This window comes from Pristiophorus japonicus, chromosome 17 (assembly GCF_044704955.1).
Source record: "Pristiophorus japonicus isolate sPriJap1 chromosome 17, sPriJap1.hap1, whole genome shotgun sequence".
Classification (NCBI taxonomy): domain Eukaryota; kingdom Metazoa; phylum Chordata; class Chondrichthyes; family Pristiophoridae; genus Pristiophorus; species Pristiophorus japonicus.
Window position 1 is genome coordinate 106,185,925 of NC_091993.1, and position 19,758 is coordinate 106,205,682.

General features: G+C 46.1%; 1 protein-coding gene across 4 annotated transcripts in view; it reads left to right on the forward strand.

Moving 5' to 3' along the window:
* Positions 1–19,758, forward strand: part of plxna2 (plexin A2) — a 513,884-nt gene that overhangs the window by 431,636 nt on the left and 62,490 nt on the right. The window lies entirely within an intron of this gene.

The window sequence follows — 19,758 nt, forward strand, 5'->3', positions numbered from 1 at the left end:
GCTTTGCCTATTATTTCGGAGGAATATGGTATACTAGCAGAACCAAATCAAGAAAGATCGCTTTTGATTCTTGAAGAGTTGAAAGGTTAGAAATTCCATTGCGCCCCGTTTGGGGCAATAACTTTTGAAAAGTGAGAGAAGTATTGCCAGGCGAGGATCCATTATTTCATCCCAGAAACTTCAGCTTCAGCACTCCAATAGAGAATTGGAGCACTAAATCAGGCGCTAAACAATGTTCAGTGCAGTGCTGCCAGCATCAAGGTCCCTTCCCTTGCTTAAAGGAAAGGGTCAGTAATGTTTTGCAACGTTATTCTTCTTGCTTCTGTAGGGCCACGGGACCTGCGTGACTTCCATTACAGCCCCAAGCACTCTCGGAGAGCGGAGGGCTGAGGCAATGCGCAGCAATGAGTCGGCAGAAGCAATCAGCAGGCGCCAGACTGGTGCAAAGAATAAAGTTTGTCCAATCTGCCCACCACTGTCTTTAATTACCACTCCCCAAGCAGCCGGCCGAGGTGACAACATCTCCTGTCGCTGCCATTGTTGACGCCCGGCAATGCAGCAGGGGGCGGGAGCGAATATCGCATCCGCGGCGGTAACGGGGGCGCTGCACACCTGATGATGTCATGTTCTACGGGATGCAAGAGACCGAGCCTGTAAGTGTTGGCGCCAGGGAAGTTCATGGGCGTTGGTGAATCCGCCGCACCAGGTCGGTTACCCTTTACTGTCAGGTTACCGCCCCGACAGGCAGTAACTGGAGATGCTCTGCTACTATCGCCCCCCACAGGCAGTAATTGGAGATGCTCTGCTGCTATCGCCCCCCCACAGACACTAACGGGAGATGCTCTGCTACTATCGCCCCCCACAGGCAGTAACTGGAGATGCTCTGCTACTATCGCCCCCCCACAGACACTAACGGGAGATGCTCTGCTACTATCGCCCCCCCACAGGCAGTAACTGGAGATGCTCTGCTACTATCGCCCCCCACAGGCAGTAACTGGAGACACTTTGCCGCTACTGCCCCCCCACAGGCAGTAACTGGAGACACTTTGCCGCTAACGCCCCCCACAGGCAGTAACGGGAGACACTCTGCCACTACCGCCCTTCACAGGCACTAACGGGAGACACTCTGCCACTACCGCCCCCCAGAGGCACTAACGGGAGACACTCTGCCACTACCGCCCTTCACAGGCACTAACGGGAGACACTCTGCCACTACCGCCCCCCAGAGGCACTAACGGGAGACACTCTGCCACTACCGCCCTTCACAGGCACTAACGGGAGACACTCTGCCACTACCGCCCCCCAGAGGCACTAACGGGAGACACTCTGCCACTACCGCCCTGCACAGGCACTAACGGGAGACACTTTGCCGCTAACGCCCTTCACAGGCACTAACGGGAGACACTTTGCCGCTAACGCCCTTCACAGGCACTAACGGGAGACACTCTGCTACTATCGCCCCCCCCACAGGCACTAACGGGAGACACTTTGCCGCTAACGCCCCCCACAGGCACTAACGGGAGACACTCTGCCACTACCGCCCTGCACAGGCACTAACGGGAGACACTCTGCCACTACCGCCCCCCACAGGCACTAACGGGAGGCGCAGAACAGACAATTTCCTCCCCCTCAGCATCTTCACAGAAACGCTGAGGCAAACAAGTGGCTGTTGGAAAAAACATAGAATGCTCATTAATCGCCTTCACTTCATTTTTTAATTTATCTATTGGGAGGAAAGGAAGTTTTTTTTTAAAGTAGCATACTTCAGATTAATATGGGAAATGTTCCATAGTTCTTTACTGTTCTCTAATTTTACTAAATAATAGCTGGCACCAGACATTTTCAGGAAATCATTTTGCCAGAAGTTGTAAGAAAGGAATCATTGCTTGATTGTGAGAGTTGTAATAGAAATTCACTTTCTGAAGGGTTGACTAAAAATAAGACTGCTGCAACCAGATTCTCCTGATAAATATTGTTTCCTGGAATTGAACAGCATAAATAACTAGACAGCCCTATAGGCTTTGAATCAGGAAATGTATTTGAGCAATAGACTTGGACCAGGAGTTCTATATAATGATGGGTGAATATTGGGCGTACTGGTATCCTTTTGGCTTAGGATAGCATTTGACAATGTTGCATGTTACATAACGTTACTACTGAGGGTTAAAGCTGTGCAGTGTGTTTGGTATGAGATGGGAGAGGAGTGGTTGGTAGGTTACAGACAAAAGCTGTGACAGGGTGACAACCAAACAAAAACGCAAAGGCTTTTAGAAGCAAGTTTGACCTTTAAGCATGGTCACAGGATCTCTGGAAATGTGCTGTCCTGGGTAACCATGGGCAACAGATTCTCTCACCAAAGGTGGTGGTAGAGGCAGCAAATAGAATAAAAATGATCTCAAAGCCTTGTGTAAAACCAACATGCAAATTAGAAAAGTTTACTTTGCTAATAAGCTTTCTTCAGCAATACGGAGGAAGAAAAAACATAGAGTTGTTGAAAGATATTACAGAAAAATTACAAGTTATTTTAGCCTTGGTTCAGTGGTAGTACTCGCTCCTCTAAGTCAGAGGTCATGGGTTCACGTTCCACTCCAGAGACTGGAGCACATAATCCAAGTTGGCACTGTGCATTACTGAGGGAGTGCTATACTGTCGGACGTGCCTTTCAGATGAGATTGAACTGAGACCCCATCTGGCCTGGATGGACGTAAAAGATACCATGGCATTATTCGAAGAAGAACAAGGGAGTTCTCCTGTTATCCTAGCCAACATTTATCTTTTATCTTTTAAATAACACCTAAAACATGATTTAGTCATTTTATTCATTCCTGTTAATGAGAGCTTGCTGTGCGTAAAATGGCTGCCACGTTTCCTACATTACAACAGTGACTACACTTCAAAAGTATTTCATTGGCTGTAAAGTGCCTTGGGATGTTTTGAAGTCCTGAAAGGTGCTATATAAATGCAAGTTCTTCCCTAGGTTGCTGCCACCTGAGAATCTCAGTTAACAATAAAAATCAGGAAGTTATATGATAGGGCCCTATAGAAAACTCCAGAAATCTGGACCAAAAGATTTGAAATGTGCAGAGCCAGGATACGTTTGGATACTATTCAATTGTATCAGTATTGCCAAAAGTTGCAATATGCAATTCACATTTCCGTGTGTTTCATGTAGATTTCCTGCATGAAGCATGAGGGTTATAAAATGCTTGTGCTGCCAGTGTTAACAAAACTATTTTATTAGTATTATAAACCTTTGTGCATGTCTGCCAATTTTCTCTGCAATATCCCCAATATAAATGTTGTCCAGGATCCTGGGAGAACTCCCCTGCTCCTCTTCGAATAGTGCCGTGGGACTTTTTTTACATTCACCTGAGAGGGCAGCTAAGGCCTTTCTTTAATGTCTCATTCCAGCGTTGCCGAAACTTGCGACTTGCAATTTATTCATGTTTTGTGGAATTATTTTCAATGCAGATTTCCTGCACTAAGGAGCATAGTTCTGCAGCAAGTGGGGGGGAGGGTCTGGACCAAGAAATTACTTGGGTTGCTGTCAGTTGGACTGGACAGGCCTTAATGTCACATCCCCAAGATTGAGCACTACATCCAGTGGTTCAGTAAAAAACAAAAACTCCCCCAAAGAGAATCAGGTTTTTTTTATTCATTCTGGGATGTGGGCTTACTGGCGGGGCCAGCATTTGTTGCCTGTCATGTGTTTAACTGTCATTGTAACCCATGTATAAACTGACCTAAGTTGTACACCGTGAGAACATTGACCACTAGGTGGTGAACTTGTGGGAGACACTCCTTACCTGGACTTTCAGGTATAAAAGGGGAGACAATGGCTAGCTGAATGCGATTCATGCCATCGCAAGGGACAATGCGGCCAGTAATGGGGCCATCAACACTTGTCAATGGTGCGCTTAAGGACGGTTACAGAGATAGTCGGAGACGATCGACTGGTAATGGACCTTTTGTTTCCAACAACGGCTCATGTTGGAGATGTGGAGGCAAACACACAGCCAGAGCTTGCAGGTATCAGCAATATACCTGCTGAAACTGCAACGTCAGCGGTCACTTGGCGCGTCTGTGCAGGAAGCCTGCAGCCAGGTTGATGTACGAGGAGGACGGGCCCGATTTTTAAGCCCTACGAGGCCAAATGGACACTGGGGGAAATCGCTGGAAGCTGAAGTTCAGCGAGTTCATGTGGAGCACATATACAGTTCATACATCAGGACGCCACCGATAATGATGAAAATGCTCCTCAATGGCATCCCAGTATCAATGGAGCTAGACACAGGGGCCAGCCAGTCCCTGATGAGTATCAAACAGTTAGACAAGTTGTGGGCGCCCAAGGCCAGGAGGCCAAAATTATTGCCAATTGACGCACAGCTACGGACATATACAAAGGAGATCATTCCGGTGCAAGGTAGCGCCATGGTAGTCGTGACCCACAAAGATTCGGAGAACATGTTGCCACTCTGGATTGTCCCGGGGGACGGTCCCGCACTGCTGGGGAGGAGTTGGCTGGCTGTCATGAACTGGAAATGGGGCGATGTCAATGCAATTTCTTCTGTGGAGCGAATATCATGCTCACAGGTCCTGGACAAATTTGACTCACTATTTCAACCCGGCATTGGCACTTTCATGGGGACCAAGGTAGTGATTCACATAAACCCGGACGCCAGGCCAGTACACCACAAGGCCAGAGCGGTGCCATACGTGATGCGGGAAAAGATAGAAGGCGAATTGATCCGCCTGCTGAGGGAAGGCATCATCTCGCCAGTCGAATTCAGTGATTGGGCGAGCCCGATTGTGCCGGTGTTCAAGGCGGATGGGTTGGTCAGGATATGTGGTGATTACAAGGCCACCATCAATCGGGTGTCACTCCAAGACCAGTACCTGTTACCGAGAGCGGAGGACCTCTTTGCGACGCTATCTGGTGGCAAACTTTTTCAAAATTGGACCTGACCCCAGGAGCTGGCGAGTGAGTCGAAGAAGCTGACCACCATCATGACACACAACGGATTGTTTGAGTACAATAGATGTCCATTTGGGATATGGAAAGCCTCCTCAAGTCGATTCCAAGGACAGTGGTTTTTCAAGACGACATCCTCATCGTGGGTTGTGATACTGAAGAACATCTCTGCAACCTGGAGGAGGTGCTACGCAGACTGGACCGGGTAGGTCTGTGACTGAAAAAGGCGAAGTGCGTCTTCCTAGCTCCAGAGGTAGAATTCCTGGGGATGAGGGTAGCAGCAGACGGGATCAGACCTACTGCGTCCAAAACAGAAGCAATCCAGAGAGCACCCAGACCCCGTAACACGATGGAGCTGCGTTCGTTTCTAGGGCTCCTGAACTATTTTGGTAACTTTCTTCCCAAATTGAGCACGCCGTTAGAGCCGCTACACGTGCTCCTACGCAAAGGTCACGAATGGGTCTGGGGGGACAGCCAGGAAAGGGCTTTTGATAGAGCATGAAATTTGTTATGCTCCAACAAACTGTTAACGCTATATGACCCATATAAGAAACTCATTTTAACGTGCGACGCGTCGTCCTATGGGGTCTGGTGTGTGTTGCAGCATGTTAATGACGAGGGTCAGTTACAGCAGGTAGCTTATTCCTCCAGAAGTCTGACCCAGGCAGAAAGGGGCTACAGGATGGTAGAAAAGGAAGCGCTTGCATATGTATATGCTGTAAAAAAATAAAAAAAAAATGCACCAGTACCTGCTTGGCAGGAAATTTGAGCTGGAGACAGATCACAAACCCCTAACATCCCTTTTGGCCGACAACAGGCCATAAATGCAAATGCATCAGCCCGCATACTGAGGTGGGCACTCACGTTAGCCGCCTATGACTATACAATTCGGCACAGACCGGGCACTGAAAACTGCGCCGATGCACTCAGCAGGCTCCCACTAGCCACCACTGAGGGGGAAACCGAGCATGCTGCTGAGATGGTCATGGCTGTTGAAGCTTTCGAAAGCGAAAGTTCACCCGTGACAGCCCGTCAGATCAAAGTCTGGACAAATAGAGACCTGCTACTGTCTTTAGTCAAGAAATGTGTCCTGAATGGGGACTGGGCAGCCACGTACGGGGCATGCCCTGAGGAATTCAAACCATTTCACAGACACAAGGATGAACTCTCGATTCAGGCCGATTGCCTACTATGGGGAAACCGAGTAATCATGCCCCAGATGGGCAGAGAGGCGTTCATCCGAGAACTCCACAATGAGCACCCGGGCATTGTCATGCTGAAGGCAATTGCCAGGTCACACGTTTGGTGGCCAGGGATAGACGCAGATCTGGAACTTTGTGTTCGCAGGTGCAACACGTGTGCCCAGCTGGGCAATGCGCCCAGGGAAGCCCCCCTTAGCCCCTGGTCCTGGCCTGCCAAGCCATGGTCACGCATCCATGTGGAATACGCAGGTCCTTTCATGGGAAAAATGTTTTTGGTTGTAGTAGATGCCTACTCCAAATGGATCGAGTGTGACATTCTCAATTAAGCACATCCTCTGCCACGGCACAAAGTCTACGGGCAATGTTCGCCACCCATGGTCTACCAGACTTCTTGGTCAGCGACAATGGCCCGTGCTTTACAAGCATTGAATTCCAGGACTTCATGGCAGGAAATGGTATCAACCATGTCAGAATGGCACCGTTCAAGCCGGCCTCAAACGGCCAGACGGGACGAGCAGTGCAGATAATCAAACAGATGCTCAGAATCCAAAGGGGGTTCCCTACAAAGCTGCTTATCACCCCTCCTGTTGGCCAATAGATCCCGACCACACTCGCTCACAGGGGTTCCACCCGCAGAGCTGCTAATGAAAAAGACACTCAAAACCAGGTTATCCCTTATACACCCCACCATGAAAGATATTTGTTAAGAGCAGGCGCCAGTCACAATGTGACTACCATGACTACCATGACAGGAATGCGAGGGCGCGATGTATTGATGTCAATGACCCTGTCTTTGTCCTCAACTACGCTGCAGGGCCTAAATGGCTTGCAGGCACTGTGATTGCCAAAGAGGGGAATAGGATTCTGGTAGTTAAACTTACCAATGGACAAATCTGCCGCAAACACGTGGATCAAACAAAAAGGAGGTTCAGCAACCCCATAGAAGAAGTAGAGGAAAAACACGATGTAGAGTTCACTCCTCCACAGGTGACCGAACACCTGAACCAAGTGGAGGAGAGCCCAGTCACTGTGGGCAGTCCGGTCAGGCCTGAGGCACCGCAAACAGCAGACACTCAGGCCAGTGCCCAACAACCGGAGCCCCAACTCAGGCGCTCTACAAGAGAGCGTAAACCACCAGAGAGACTTAACCTGTGATCCCAATAAGACTTTGGGGGGGAGGTGATGTCATGTATTTCACTGTCATTGTAACCCATGTATAAACTGACCCAAGTTGTACACTGTGAAAACATTGACCACTAGGTGTTGAACTTATGGGAGACACTCCTAATCAGGTATAAAAGGGGAAGCTCCACCCACCTTCATCACTTCAGTGCTGGAATAAAAGTTACTGGTCACAGAGTGACCTTCTCTCAAGTATGGGCCTCGTGTGTACTTATACTGTCTAGTAAGGACATATTATTGCCCTCGAGAAGGTGGTGGTGAGCCGGTGCCTTGAACTGCTGCAGCCACAGTGCTGTTCGGGAGTGTGTTCCACGATTTTGACCCAGCGACGATGAAGGAACAGCAATATAGTTCCAAAGTCAGGATGGTATGTGACTTGGAGGGTAACTTGCAGGTGATGGTGTTCCCATGTGCCTGCTGCCCTTGTTCTTCTAGGTGGTAGAAGTCGCGAGTTTGAGAGGTGCTGCCGAAGAAGTCTTGGTGAGTTGCTGCAGTGCATCTTATAGATGGTACACACTGCAGCCACGGTGCACCAGTGGTGGATGGGATGCCAATCAAACAGGCCACTTCGTCCTGGGTGGTGTCGAGCTTCTTGAGTGTTGTTGGAGCTGCACTCATCCAGGCAAGTGGAGAGTATTCCATCACACTCCTGACTTGTGCCTTGTAGATGGTGGAAAGGCTTTGGGGAGTCAGGAGGTGAGACACTCGCTGCAGAATACCCGCTCTTCTTGCCACAGTATTTTGTGTGTCTGGTCCAATTAAGTTTCTGGTCGATGTTGACTCCCCCCCCCCCCCCCCCCAGGATGTTGATGGTGTGGGATTCGGCGATGGTAATGCTGTTGAATATCAAGGGGAGGTGGTTAGACTCTCGCTTGTTGGAGATGATCATTGCCTGGCACTTGTGTGGCGCGAATGTTACTTGCCGCTTATTAGCCCAATGAGCATTCGGAGCTACGCTGCTAGAATTACCAGCTCAGTAGTATTTTTAAATTGAACGCGACTGCCACCAACGAACTGGAAATAGTTGCGCATGCGCAGTTCCAGTGGTCTTTTGTTTGTTCCCGCCAGACTTCCCACAGATTGGTGGGAGAGAAAAGTGATGGTGGGAGAGAAAGGTGAGGGGTGGTAATTTCAAGTATTGTGAGGGCTGTAATGTGACTTGAAAAGTGCTATTAGGATATTGTCAGCTTGCGAGAGTTTTATTGTGCTCCCACGGACCGTGTTTGTCGCTATCAGGTCCTCCCTCTGTTGTGGTTTGAACACGCGGCTGGTGAACAGAATGCAGGCACAGGATGTTGGGATTTAATTAGCTGAGAAAAGGATCATTGTTAGAGAGTAGAGATAGAGAGCGGCATGAGACTAAGCGACTGGGATGGAAGAGAGGGAGGGCGGAGAAGGAACACGAGAAGAGAGATTGAGTGGCAGCGGTGTGATTAATTCATCGGAATGAACTGCTGGAATCTCCAGTACAATTTAACGAGGAAATGTGACTTGAAGGTGTTAGCTGGTGAGAGTTTTATTGTACTCTCGCCGAGTGTGCTTATCTCCATCAGCTCCTCTGTCTGTTGTGGTAAATGTTACTTTTTCATATTTAGGACCTGGCATTTATGCGCAGAATGCTTCTACACAGCTTCCAGTTCGTTGGCAGAAGTCACTGCGTTTTAAAATTTGGATTCAATCCAAATTCATAGCTGACATGCACCAAATAAATGTTATTGTCCATCGCGATCAACTCAATTCCAGATTGATCTAAAGAAGAATAACTTGCCATCAGTTCCACATACGAGAGAGACTCTCTAAGCCCCATTTGCTCTACAGATTAACGTATAAACTCACTGATTAAAGTGAAAACAATTTGAATCTTGTCAGATATTTTTTGTGTTTACCAAGGGAACAGCAGTGATCCAGACAAATAAAGCAGGAATTAGTATACCACCTGAGAACACATGTAGGTAGCAATTTAGGATTTTACATCAGTATTTAATATACCAACAGTATTTGTTGCTGGGTTGCTACAACAATAAATTCCAATTCACTTCAACGTGTCTGCTTACACAGGCTGGAGGGAAAACTGCAGATTCTTTTGTGTAGAATGAAGACTCAAATACTTTCGGGTAATATCAGATCAGCCAATTTCCTTGGATATTCTTTTCCAAAATTCCTCTCCTCTTGAAGATGTTGATTCCTCCAGCACCTTGCCCAAGTGTGCTCTCTCCACGTGTGAGCCGACGCAGTAAGTTGGTAGTTCTTCGCTGCCACATCAGCTTCTCATCAATGCATCTGCATATGCACATTATCCAAAGCACAGCAATCGGAGAAAAGCAGCCGCCCAAAGTCAGCCGTGCCCATGCAATTCCTGCAGGCCTACTATAACTGGGATTGAACCTTAACCCTTCCAAGTCAGTGACATGCCAAGCAAGACGTTGAGAGCGCCTCGATTTAAAAAAAGAAAAATACTCTTATCTCAAATAAAAAATGTTTTTCAGCTCACCGACCTAGATGCAGTAATCACCATCACTTGTTTTATCTTGCCAAAGTAATCGTGCTCAAAGTGGCCATGCAACAGCAGGGCAATAGTTTGAGATCGAGTTTCTGCCTATTCCAATTAACACAGCCCCGAGCAGTAATCCCATATTTTACTGCATGTCATCAAGTCAAACCTAATTTCTCATTGAGCAGCTTGGAGTATTCCCTTTAATTGGGGCCAACTGTGGAGCAGTTTCAGTCGTCAGAGATAGTAGAGCGATCAGTTTTAATTTAGAACAAGTGCGGTTTCCGTGGGTCCAGCACGTGCACCTGTACGTTTTGATTTGAGCCCCATTTGTTCCTGCAGACTCCAATCAGCAGGGAGACTTTCTGTTGCGGTGGACTAACATTAGTCTGCACAGATTGGCGTGATTCAGCTGAGCTCGTGTCACTTAACTTGTCTGCGCCCTTTGGTGGGGGCGGAGGTGCAGTGTGAGCCTGAACCACAATCTAATTTCTGAAGCACAACAGGGCAGTGCACATGACATGTGCTTTGTAGGAACATACACATGCCAGATACTGACGAAAGACAGATGCTGAATCCACATTTTTTTTTGTTGTCTGTTTACTTGGGTGAATTTTTTTTTAAATTCTAATGTGGGATATTCCAGAGCCAAGACAGGTTTAAGAATGTTTTTCTTCAAATGTAATGTAACGGTGGATGCACATCATGTTTTTTCATACGTTTTTCCCTGTATTGCATGAAGTTAACGTTTCAAAATGCAGAACTGATGGAAAACGGGTTGTTGTTTTATTTTAAGCTATATGACTCAAGTCTTGTCTTAGAAAAATGTGTTTGTGATTGAAAGTTCTATTTTGTTATTCCTCTCATTGTGGTTAGTCTAATTTTAGGGAAACTATTGTGTGTTGACCACAGGGAAAATCTACAATGTTAAACAATGATTACAGTGTCCCAGAGCTATAGTGGGATCAAAGAGCTCAGGCGATGTCATGAACCACAAAAATGAAGCTTAAGTTTCTAAATATTGTGAGAATTCTGATATACCTATCCGTTGTGCTCTTTCATGCACATTCCATTCTGTCTTCACTTTATGGTTAAGGGGCCTTAACTTATTGGCTGCTGCCACAGTACCTGATCATTTAGAAGTGGATTTTTCGTTTTGGTAAAAATTGGTTGTTTTAGTCATCTGAAAATACTGGTAACTTTGTGGTTTCCCTGTTGTTTTATTTTTCCTTTTTATAGAGGGATACTTTGCCCAAGAAAAGAAATCTATTTGCCACAATCCTGGTGACTTCAAAAGCAGGACCAGCAACAGTTTTGTTGCCATTCAGGCTTTTGAAGTTGCCAAGTTTGTGACAAAAGTAGATGCAACATTTTCCAAGATAAATTGGCCCTTTTCCAGGAAATTGAACAGTCCTATATGAGGACTTTAAGGGATCAATCAGATTGCTAGCATGAATGTGTTAGCTTATATGTAGGCTAGAGTTTGTTAAAGGTTGTAATAACATACTAAGATCAGTTCATATAATGGGATGGGGGGGATGGGTGTGGAGTGTAGGGATGGCTGGGGGAGGGGCGGGGCGGGATGGGATGGGGACCAGAGACCAGGAAAGCAACCTTCGCTGAAGCTAATGGACGTTTTTGTTTGTAAGGCAACGATTAGGCAGTGCACGAGAGCAGAGCGTGGTGTTAGTCTCTGATTTTCTTTTGACTTTTTAATTATCTCCCGTCTTTCTGGATGCTTTAGTTCATACTGGCAAATAGTTCCATAGGAGGTATTTTAACCCCTCCCCAGCTAGTGCTGGAGTGGTGGTGGTAGTGGTTGCGCCAGGTTCCTGCATTCCCCCCCCCCCCCCCCCCCCCAACCATTTTAAATTGTCTGAAATTAAGCATGGGAAGGTCGTCTGCCCATGAGTAGTGGGGGCTTAATTGAAAATGACAAAGTCGGGTCCCAATGACATCACCGGAACCGGGATGCCATTTTAGCTGTGGGCTGACTGAGGGCCGCACAATCCGGGCCCCGTTGGCAGCATCCCGGTCGCAGAGATATCCGTCCCATTTCAGTGACCTTTCCAGGGACTGTTTCCATCGGTCCCTGGCGGTGACCCATCCCCTGTTAAATTCCAATCCCACCCATCGGTGCCAAGGCATTCGAGTGAAGCCCAGGGGTTAAAATCTGCCAGGCTTCATGCTCTGGGAGGAGTTGGTCTGTCGCCGCCCAACCCTGCCTCTGCATGCCTCACCCCAACTCCCCCGCCCAGAGTTAAAATGGGGACTCCTAGGTGTCGACTGCCCTGACACGAGTGGACATTTTACAAATGTGATCCTGTCCTTGTATATACGTACGGGCACTTTCCAGCGGGTGTCACCAGATAGCGATCAAAAGTGGGAATTTGTTGGCTATGAAATGAGCAAAGGGGGTAGTGTCCCAGCCACTAATTTCAAGTCCCTTTCCCCCCCCCCCCCCCCCCGCCTCCTCCCCCCACCTCAACCCCAACTGATGGACCAGCTAAAACTTACTGCTTGAAAATGTACTAATTTTCATGTACTGGCACACAATTCTTCGTTTTGAGAATAAACAGCAGAATAAAGAACTACATATAGCATTACAGATCAAGTCTAATGTAACTGCACATTACACCCTCCCTCGCTGTAGTGTTAAGCTGCAGGCTATCCTTGGGCACTGATGTGATCTAATAAAGAGCTACTGCATTAGGTTCAGCTGATAACCACTAGCAATGTTGGGAATTGTTAATGGAAGAGAGAGCAAGTATCACCTTCCTCCTGTAGAACCTACAGATGCAATTTTGCTTAGGAGAAGTTTTTCTTCAGACAGTGCACTAAACGTGCACATCTATAAATTCTTCCCATTCTGTCCTTGATCAAATGAATATTATCCACACTACCTTTCCAGAAACATGCAATTAAAATATATTCCGTTCTCAGTTATTTGAAATTCAGCTTTAAAGATTATTTGTATTTTATTTTAAAAGAAAGTTTCTTATTAGTTAGGATTTGGGTTTCTGGGATCTTGCATACAGTTGGAAGAAAGTATTAATTGTTCCCTGTTGGGATGTTAAGGAGGAAATCATATCCAGAGATTAAATAGAGAACATCTGAAAATCACATTCCAAATAACTGAGGAAGATGGCCTCTTTCAGACGCAGTGACATTTGTGTGTGAATTGGCTTTTAAAATATTTTGAAGCATCTGGAAAAGATTGCCTGTGGCCTGAGGGAGACATTTTATTTTTTTTTCAAATGCCAAAAAATGAGGGGTAGACAAAAATAACAATGGACAGTTTAGTTCTACTAATACGTTTTGACTCCAGTTAAATAAAAACAGAAGGATACAAAGGAAACTGTGGTAGATACTGTACTGTTAGTATAATCTACTTTGGGGTTAAGTCACCTTGTTTCTTTAACATAACATAAGCCTCCATGCTCTAAAAATATAAGCCAAGGTATTCACAGTTAAGATGGTATCATGTCAGAAAGACTGGCATGAGTTCTTTCAAATTCAGCATTATACTACCCATTATTTGTTCATTTTTATCATTAAGCACTTTTTATTATTTTAGCCCAGTATTTCAAATAGCTGGATATTTCATTCCTAACCAAGAGCTTATGCACTTAAGTCTGCCTTCAATAACTTGTGAAAGGGAATTAGATATATACTTAAAAAGAGAAACATTGACAGGGCTATAAGGAAAGAGCGGGGGATTGTGACTAATTAAATAACTCTTTCAAAGAGCTGGCAGAGACAGGTTGGGCCAAATGGCCGCCTTTTGTGCTGTAAGATTCTATGATTGTGTGCATAAGTTTAAGCAATTCTATCACAGGGAAGGAAATTGCTTTCTGATCACACTATGGTATTGGAAGAGAGAAGTCAGTCCTGGTCAGGCCAGACCACCCACCCACCCAACTTAAGTGACCTGACCGAAGGATTCTGTATTTTCTGCTATACGCCGCGTCACAATATCTCTCCTCTTCAGTTAAAGGGGAGAGCCGCTGCGAGCTCTGCATATTTTTCAGTTCAGTCCACTGGGCCACTAGGGAGGGTTTTGGCCGGGCCAGCGGCCTGGCATCCAAGAGAGGGTGACAGGCTGCCTGTTGCCTGTTTGGACTAAGGCAATAATGAGGTCTGGAGCCGAGTGGTCCTGGTGGAACCCAAACTGAGCATCGGTGAGCAGGTTTTTGGTGAGTAAGTGCCGCTTGATAGCACTGTCGACAACACCTTCCATCATTTTGCTGATGATTGAGAGTAGACTGATGGGGTGGTAATTGGCCGGATTGGGTTTGTCCTGTTTGTCTTGTCCATGGGGTAGTTTTCCACATTGTCGGGTAGATGCCAGTGTTGTAGCTGTACTGGAACAGCTTGGCTAGAGGTGTGGCTCGTTCTAGAGCACAAGTCTTCAGCACGACAGCCGGGATGTAGTTGGGGCCCATAGCCTTTGCTGTATCCAGTGCGCTCAGCCGTTTCTTGATATCACGTGGAGTGAATTGAATTGGCTGAAGACTGGCTTCTGTGATGGCAGGGACCTCAGGAGGAGCCCGATATGGATCATCCACTTGGCACTAAATACTAAACGTTATATTGACCTAAGCAATAACAAATATGTCTGAACAAATTGAAAGACAGGACAGACAGCTGAAGTCCTTTAGTTGATCAGTCCATTTCTCTGTCGCATAGTTGCTACATACGTTTTTAAAAAGATTAGGTAAATTAACTTGGTAAAAATTGAAGACGATGCTTCCTTGCTTGACCAGAAGAAATTAAAGTGAAATGTTCACTAACTTAGCATTGTGCCACTAGCAATATGATAAAGATTTCTACTTTCTGTCAGATCATTCTGAGTTGTATTTTACAAGTAACTCTGGCATTCGAGGAAGGAAATCACAGCTACTCAGAACAGAAATGATGAAATTCAGCTTTCGGTGCTATGTTCAATCATGGAGTGACCTTGATTGTGTTTGTGAATTCAACAATCATGACCAGATCCTCCTCCTTGTACTGGCATGTGATACCTGCAAGAAAACAAGAAAGAACTTGCATTTCTATAGTACCAAATCATGTCCTGATGATGATCCAAATGCTTCACAGCCAAATAATTGCTTTTTGAAGTTCAGTCACTACTGCATGCAACGCAACAGTCAGTTAGCACACAGCAAGATCCCGCAAACACAATGACATCAATAGCCAGTTAAGCTGTTTTTAGTAATGTTCATTAAGGAGCAGACGGTGACTAGGACACCTAGAAAATTTTCTGCTTCATGTAATGTTTCTTCTATGTTCTTTTATGTCTATCCGAGCAGGCAGAAAGGGACTCGCGTTCACACCTCATACTTAAGACCGCACTTCTGACAATGGAGCATTCCTTCTGTACTACGCTGAAGTGTCAGCCTAGGACATGTGCTCTACTTCTAGGTTGTGGCATGAACCCACACCCTTCTGATGCACAAGTGATTTATTAACATGAGCTAAGCTGGCACTTTCCAGGAAAGAGAATATTATCAAACCAAATCTGATATGAGTTTCTTACAAGTATAAAATGTTATGACCCGTCCAACAGACAATTTTCTGTATCCATCGCAGAGTTTTCTTTTGCAAAGAAAGCAGTATCTGTGTGTATATAATAACCCGGCACCAAACTCAGGTCTACAAAGCAGTAGTGATCTCCACCCTCCTATATGCTTCAGAGACATGGACTATGTACAGCAGGCACCTCAAAGCACTGGAGAAGTACCACCAATGCTGCCTCTGCAAGATCCTGCAAATTCATTGGCAGGATAGACACACCAACGTCCGTGTTCTCTCTCAGGCCATCATCGTCCGCATGCTCGATACTAGACTCCCACAACAAGCGCTACTCAGAGCTCCGACACAGCAAGCGAGCCCCAGGTGGGCAGAGGAAATGCTTCAAGGACACCCTCAAAGCCTCCTTGAAAAAGTGCAACATCCCCACCGACATCTGGGAATCCCTGGCCCAAGAACGCTCAAAGTGGAGGCGAAGCATCCGGGAAGACTTCAAACACCTCGAGTCTCTTCGCCAGGAGCAAACGGAAGCCAAGCGCAAACAGCGGAAGGAGCGCACGACAACTAAGGCACTGCAACCACCTGTTTCTTCAACCACCGTCTGCTCCACTTGTGACAGAGACTGTAGGTCCCACATTGGACTCATCAGTTACCTAAGAACTCATTAGTGTGGAAACAAGTCATCCTTGACTCTGAGGGACTGCCTAAGAGAAGAGAGAATAACTAAAGGGCCACGAACTCCATGGTGACCAAATGAAAGTTTTAACATTTCTCCTCATCCTTCAGTGTTAAACATGGAAAAAGTCGAACTTGACTGTTAAGCTGACAAAAATTAATGAGACATCGTCAACAGAGTATGATTAAGATTATAGACTGGATTTTCAGCTTTGATGATTTCGGGGCGGTAAAGTTTGCGCCCGGGAACAGTTTGTGCCTCAGTAAGTAAAATTGGGCAGCTGGGCCCCGAGTCAGGGGCGCCGCTCGCGGAGGCGTTATACACCTCTCTCGGCACCTGCATGGGAAACTCCCGAGGTAAAGACCCACAAAAACATTCCCAATACATTGCCCACGCCACCACAACATAAAGCGCAAAAAATATGAAAAGAAAAACAATCACACTTGCCTTCGGAGTCCATGACTTGCCTCTCTGCAGTCGGTATCGTTAGACCGCCCTGATTTCCCAGGCGTTCACCGCGGGGCGCGCAGCAGGGCGGACGGGTCGGGCAGGCGTCAAAACGCGAGCCGGTGCCGCTCTCTGTACCGCCGCACACCCAGACCCAAGGATCGGCGCGGGGCCCTGGAGGCTGACCGCCCGCATAGAAGACTGCACCGCCGCCATTGCCGCCGCTCTGGGGTGAAAAACGGAGCGTAGAAGACCCGAAAATCCGGCCCATAGCGTGGATTTGACTTAACTGCTAATATTCCTTAGAGAGGAGCTGGTTCAAATGATTTGCGACCAGTTTAACGGTTTTTAATTGAAGAATAGCCATAAAATAATTTTTTTTTAATGTATTTGAGGAGACAACTTGGAGGGACTGTAATTTTCTCTCAATCAGCATTTTGCTTTCCCTGATTGTAAGTGGCTGTTTCAGTTCCCAGTTAAATTTAAAACATTACAATGTAATTTTCTGCAGCTGCATCTGCAGACTACTTTGCCATAAGGTCAAGTGATGAAGTGACAGCCTTATCTTGCTCATATTCTGCCTTTTCCCGGGGATGTGTCATTTGCATATTTCAAATTCTAAAAAAGGGAAGAATTAGCACCTTCCACACAGAAATAGAATGATGTTTTCATAGATTAACATCTTAATGGCCTTTCAGTCTGCAGAATTCCTGGCAGATGTTAATAACCAGAGGTGACAATTTTAACGCTGTGCATCATTATCTGTGCTCCTCCACACATTGTGTATAAATTCAGGTCAAGGGGCCCCATTGCCAGCCCCTACCACTTGCGATACTATTTCATCACTTCTCACATCTATTCCTTGCAGCCTTAGACCCTGTGTTTTTTTTTCCGTGTAATATTTTTAACAAAGGTATAATATAAATGAGTATTATAAATGAGAATGGGATTAAACTACAACAGAAGACTGGCAAAACTTGTGCAAAGCAGTTCTTAGATTTAATCATCTGAGCCTGGGCTTTGAGCTGTCTGTGACGATAACATTGAATAATGGTAATCCACAGAACTATTGAGCATTTTTTAATTCACACAATTCTATAAAGACAGTGTTCTTTGGGTGGGAGCAGGTACTGAAACCTTCTTTGACGGCTTGAAAAGTTAAACGTACAACGCAACCATCATCATTGTTACTTATGATGCCATACAATACTTGGCTTTATTTCAATTAATAATTCTCCACTTCTTGTTACCTCAGTACTGACACAGCATTCCTGTTTCCCCCCCCCCCCCCCACTCACCCCACTTGTACGGAGATAGAATTGTGTGGTTTCAAGACGCGTCACCATCCTTGATAATGCATCTAATAGCCCCTCTAGGTGGTAACTAAAACCATTTGTCCAAACCTGGTTCAGCAGCAAACAACTGGGGATTTCAGCTCACTGCTTTCACATTGGGAATGATTGAAATGGCTATTCTTTACCTCATTATTACCTCTGGTGTCCCCCAAGGATCCTTGGCCCCTTCCTATTTCTCACCTACATGTTGCCCCTTGGCGACATCATCCGAAAACACAGCATCAGTTTCCACATGTATGCTGATGACACCCAGCTCTACCTGACTATCACTTCTCTCATAGAAACATAGAAAACAGGTGCAGGAGTAGGCCATTCGGCCCTTCGAGCCTGCACCGCCATTCAATGAGTTCATGGCTGAACATGCAACTTCAGTACCCCATTCCTGCTTTCTCGTCATACCCCTTGATCCCCCCTAATAGTAAGGACTATAGCTAACTCCTTTTTGAATATATTTAGTGAATTGGCCTCAACAACTTTCTGTGGTAGAGAATTCCACAGGTTCACCACTCTCTGAGTGAAGAAGTTTCTCTTCATCTCGGTCCTAAATGGCTTACCCCTTATCCTTAGACTGTGACCCCTGGTTCTGGGCTTCCCCAACATTGGGAACATTCTTCCTGCATCTAACCTGTCTAAACCCGTCAGAATTTTAAACGTTTCTATGAGGTCCCCTCTCATTCTTCTGAACTCCAGTGAATACAAGCCCAGTTGATCCAGTCTTTCTTGATATGTCAGTCCTGCCATCCCGGGAATCAGTCTGGTGAACCTTCGCTGCACTCCCTCAATAGCAAGAATGTCCTTCCTCAAGTTAGGAGACCAAAACTGTAACAATACTCCAGGTGTGGCCTCACCAAGGCCCTGTACAACTGTAGTAATACCTCCCTGCCCCTGTACTCAAATCCCCTCGCTATGAAGGCCAACATGCCATTTGCTTTCTTAACCGCCTGCTGTACCTGCATGCCAACCTTCAATGACTGATGTACCATGACACCCAGGTCTTGTTGCACCTCCCCTTTTCCTAATCTGTCACCATTCAGATAATGGTCTGTGTCTCTGTTTTTACCACCAAAGTGGATAACCTCACATTTACCCACATTATACTTCATCTGCCATGCATTTGCCTACTCGCCTAACCTATCCAAGTCACTCTGCAGCCTCATAGTATCCTCCTCGCAGCTCGAACCCTCCACGGTCTCCAAATTATCCGACCGCTTGTCCGACATCCAGTTCTGGATCAGCAGAAATTTTCTCCAATTGTATATTGGGAAGACTGAAGCCATTGTTTTCGGTCCCCGCCACAAACTGGGCTGGGTTTATGCATTGGTTTGTTTTTATGTTAAGACATTAAAATGTCATGCAGATTGCACCACTGGTGAGGGTGGCACTGTGTTGTATTGACCTAAATACAATAGGACATTTGTTGCAAACTTGTAGGTAGAAAAGAATGATAAAGTCCGATATTGGGCCCCACAATGGGTGGTGAGTAGCTGAACAACGCAGACCATGGATGTCCCAGGTTCAATCCCCAATCTGTCGTAATTCAGCTGATCTCAGATGGCAGATAGGGGAAAGATGGTTGGCCTAAGCATGTCTTTGTTGGGGAGGGGAAAATGAGCCAAGTTTTCCATCCGTGGTCATATTTCAGGGACCTTTGCTAGAAGGTCATTGGACATTAGGTTCGGAGAAGATTAGCCTCTGCTGTGTCTGAATAGCCTGCCTTTACTCACTATCTAGGTTCACACATGAAGAATGGCTATTTGAGTGAAGCACTGCAGTACAACTGGTGCTCTTTAAGAAGTTGATGGCTTTCAGGAGAGGGGGGAAGAAAAGAGTTAACAGAAAAAGAAAGTGGAGAAATCAAATTCCATGGAAAGCACTTTAAAAAAAGAAAGAATGTATCCCCT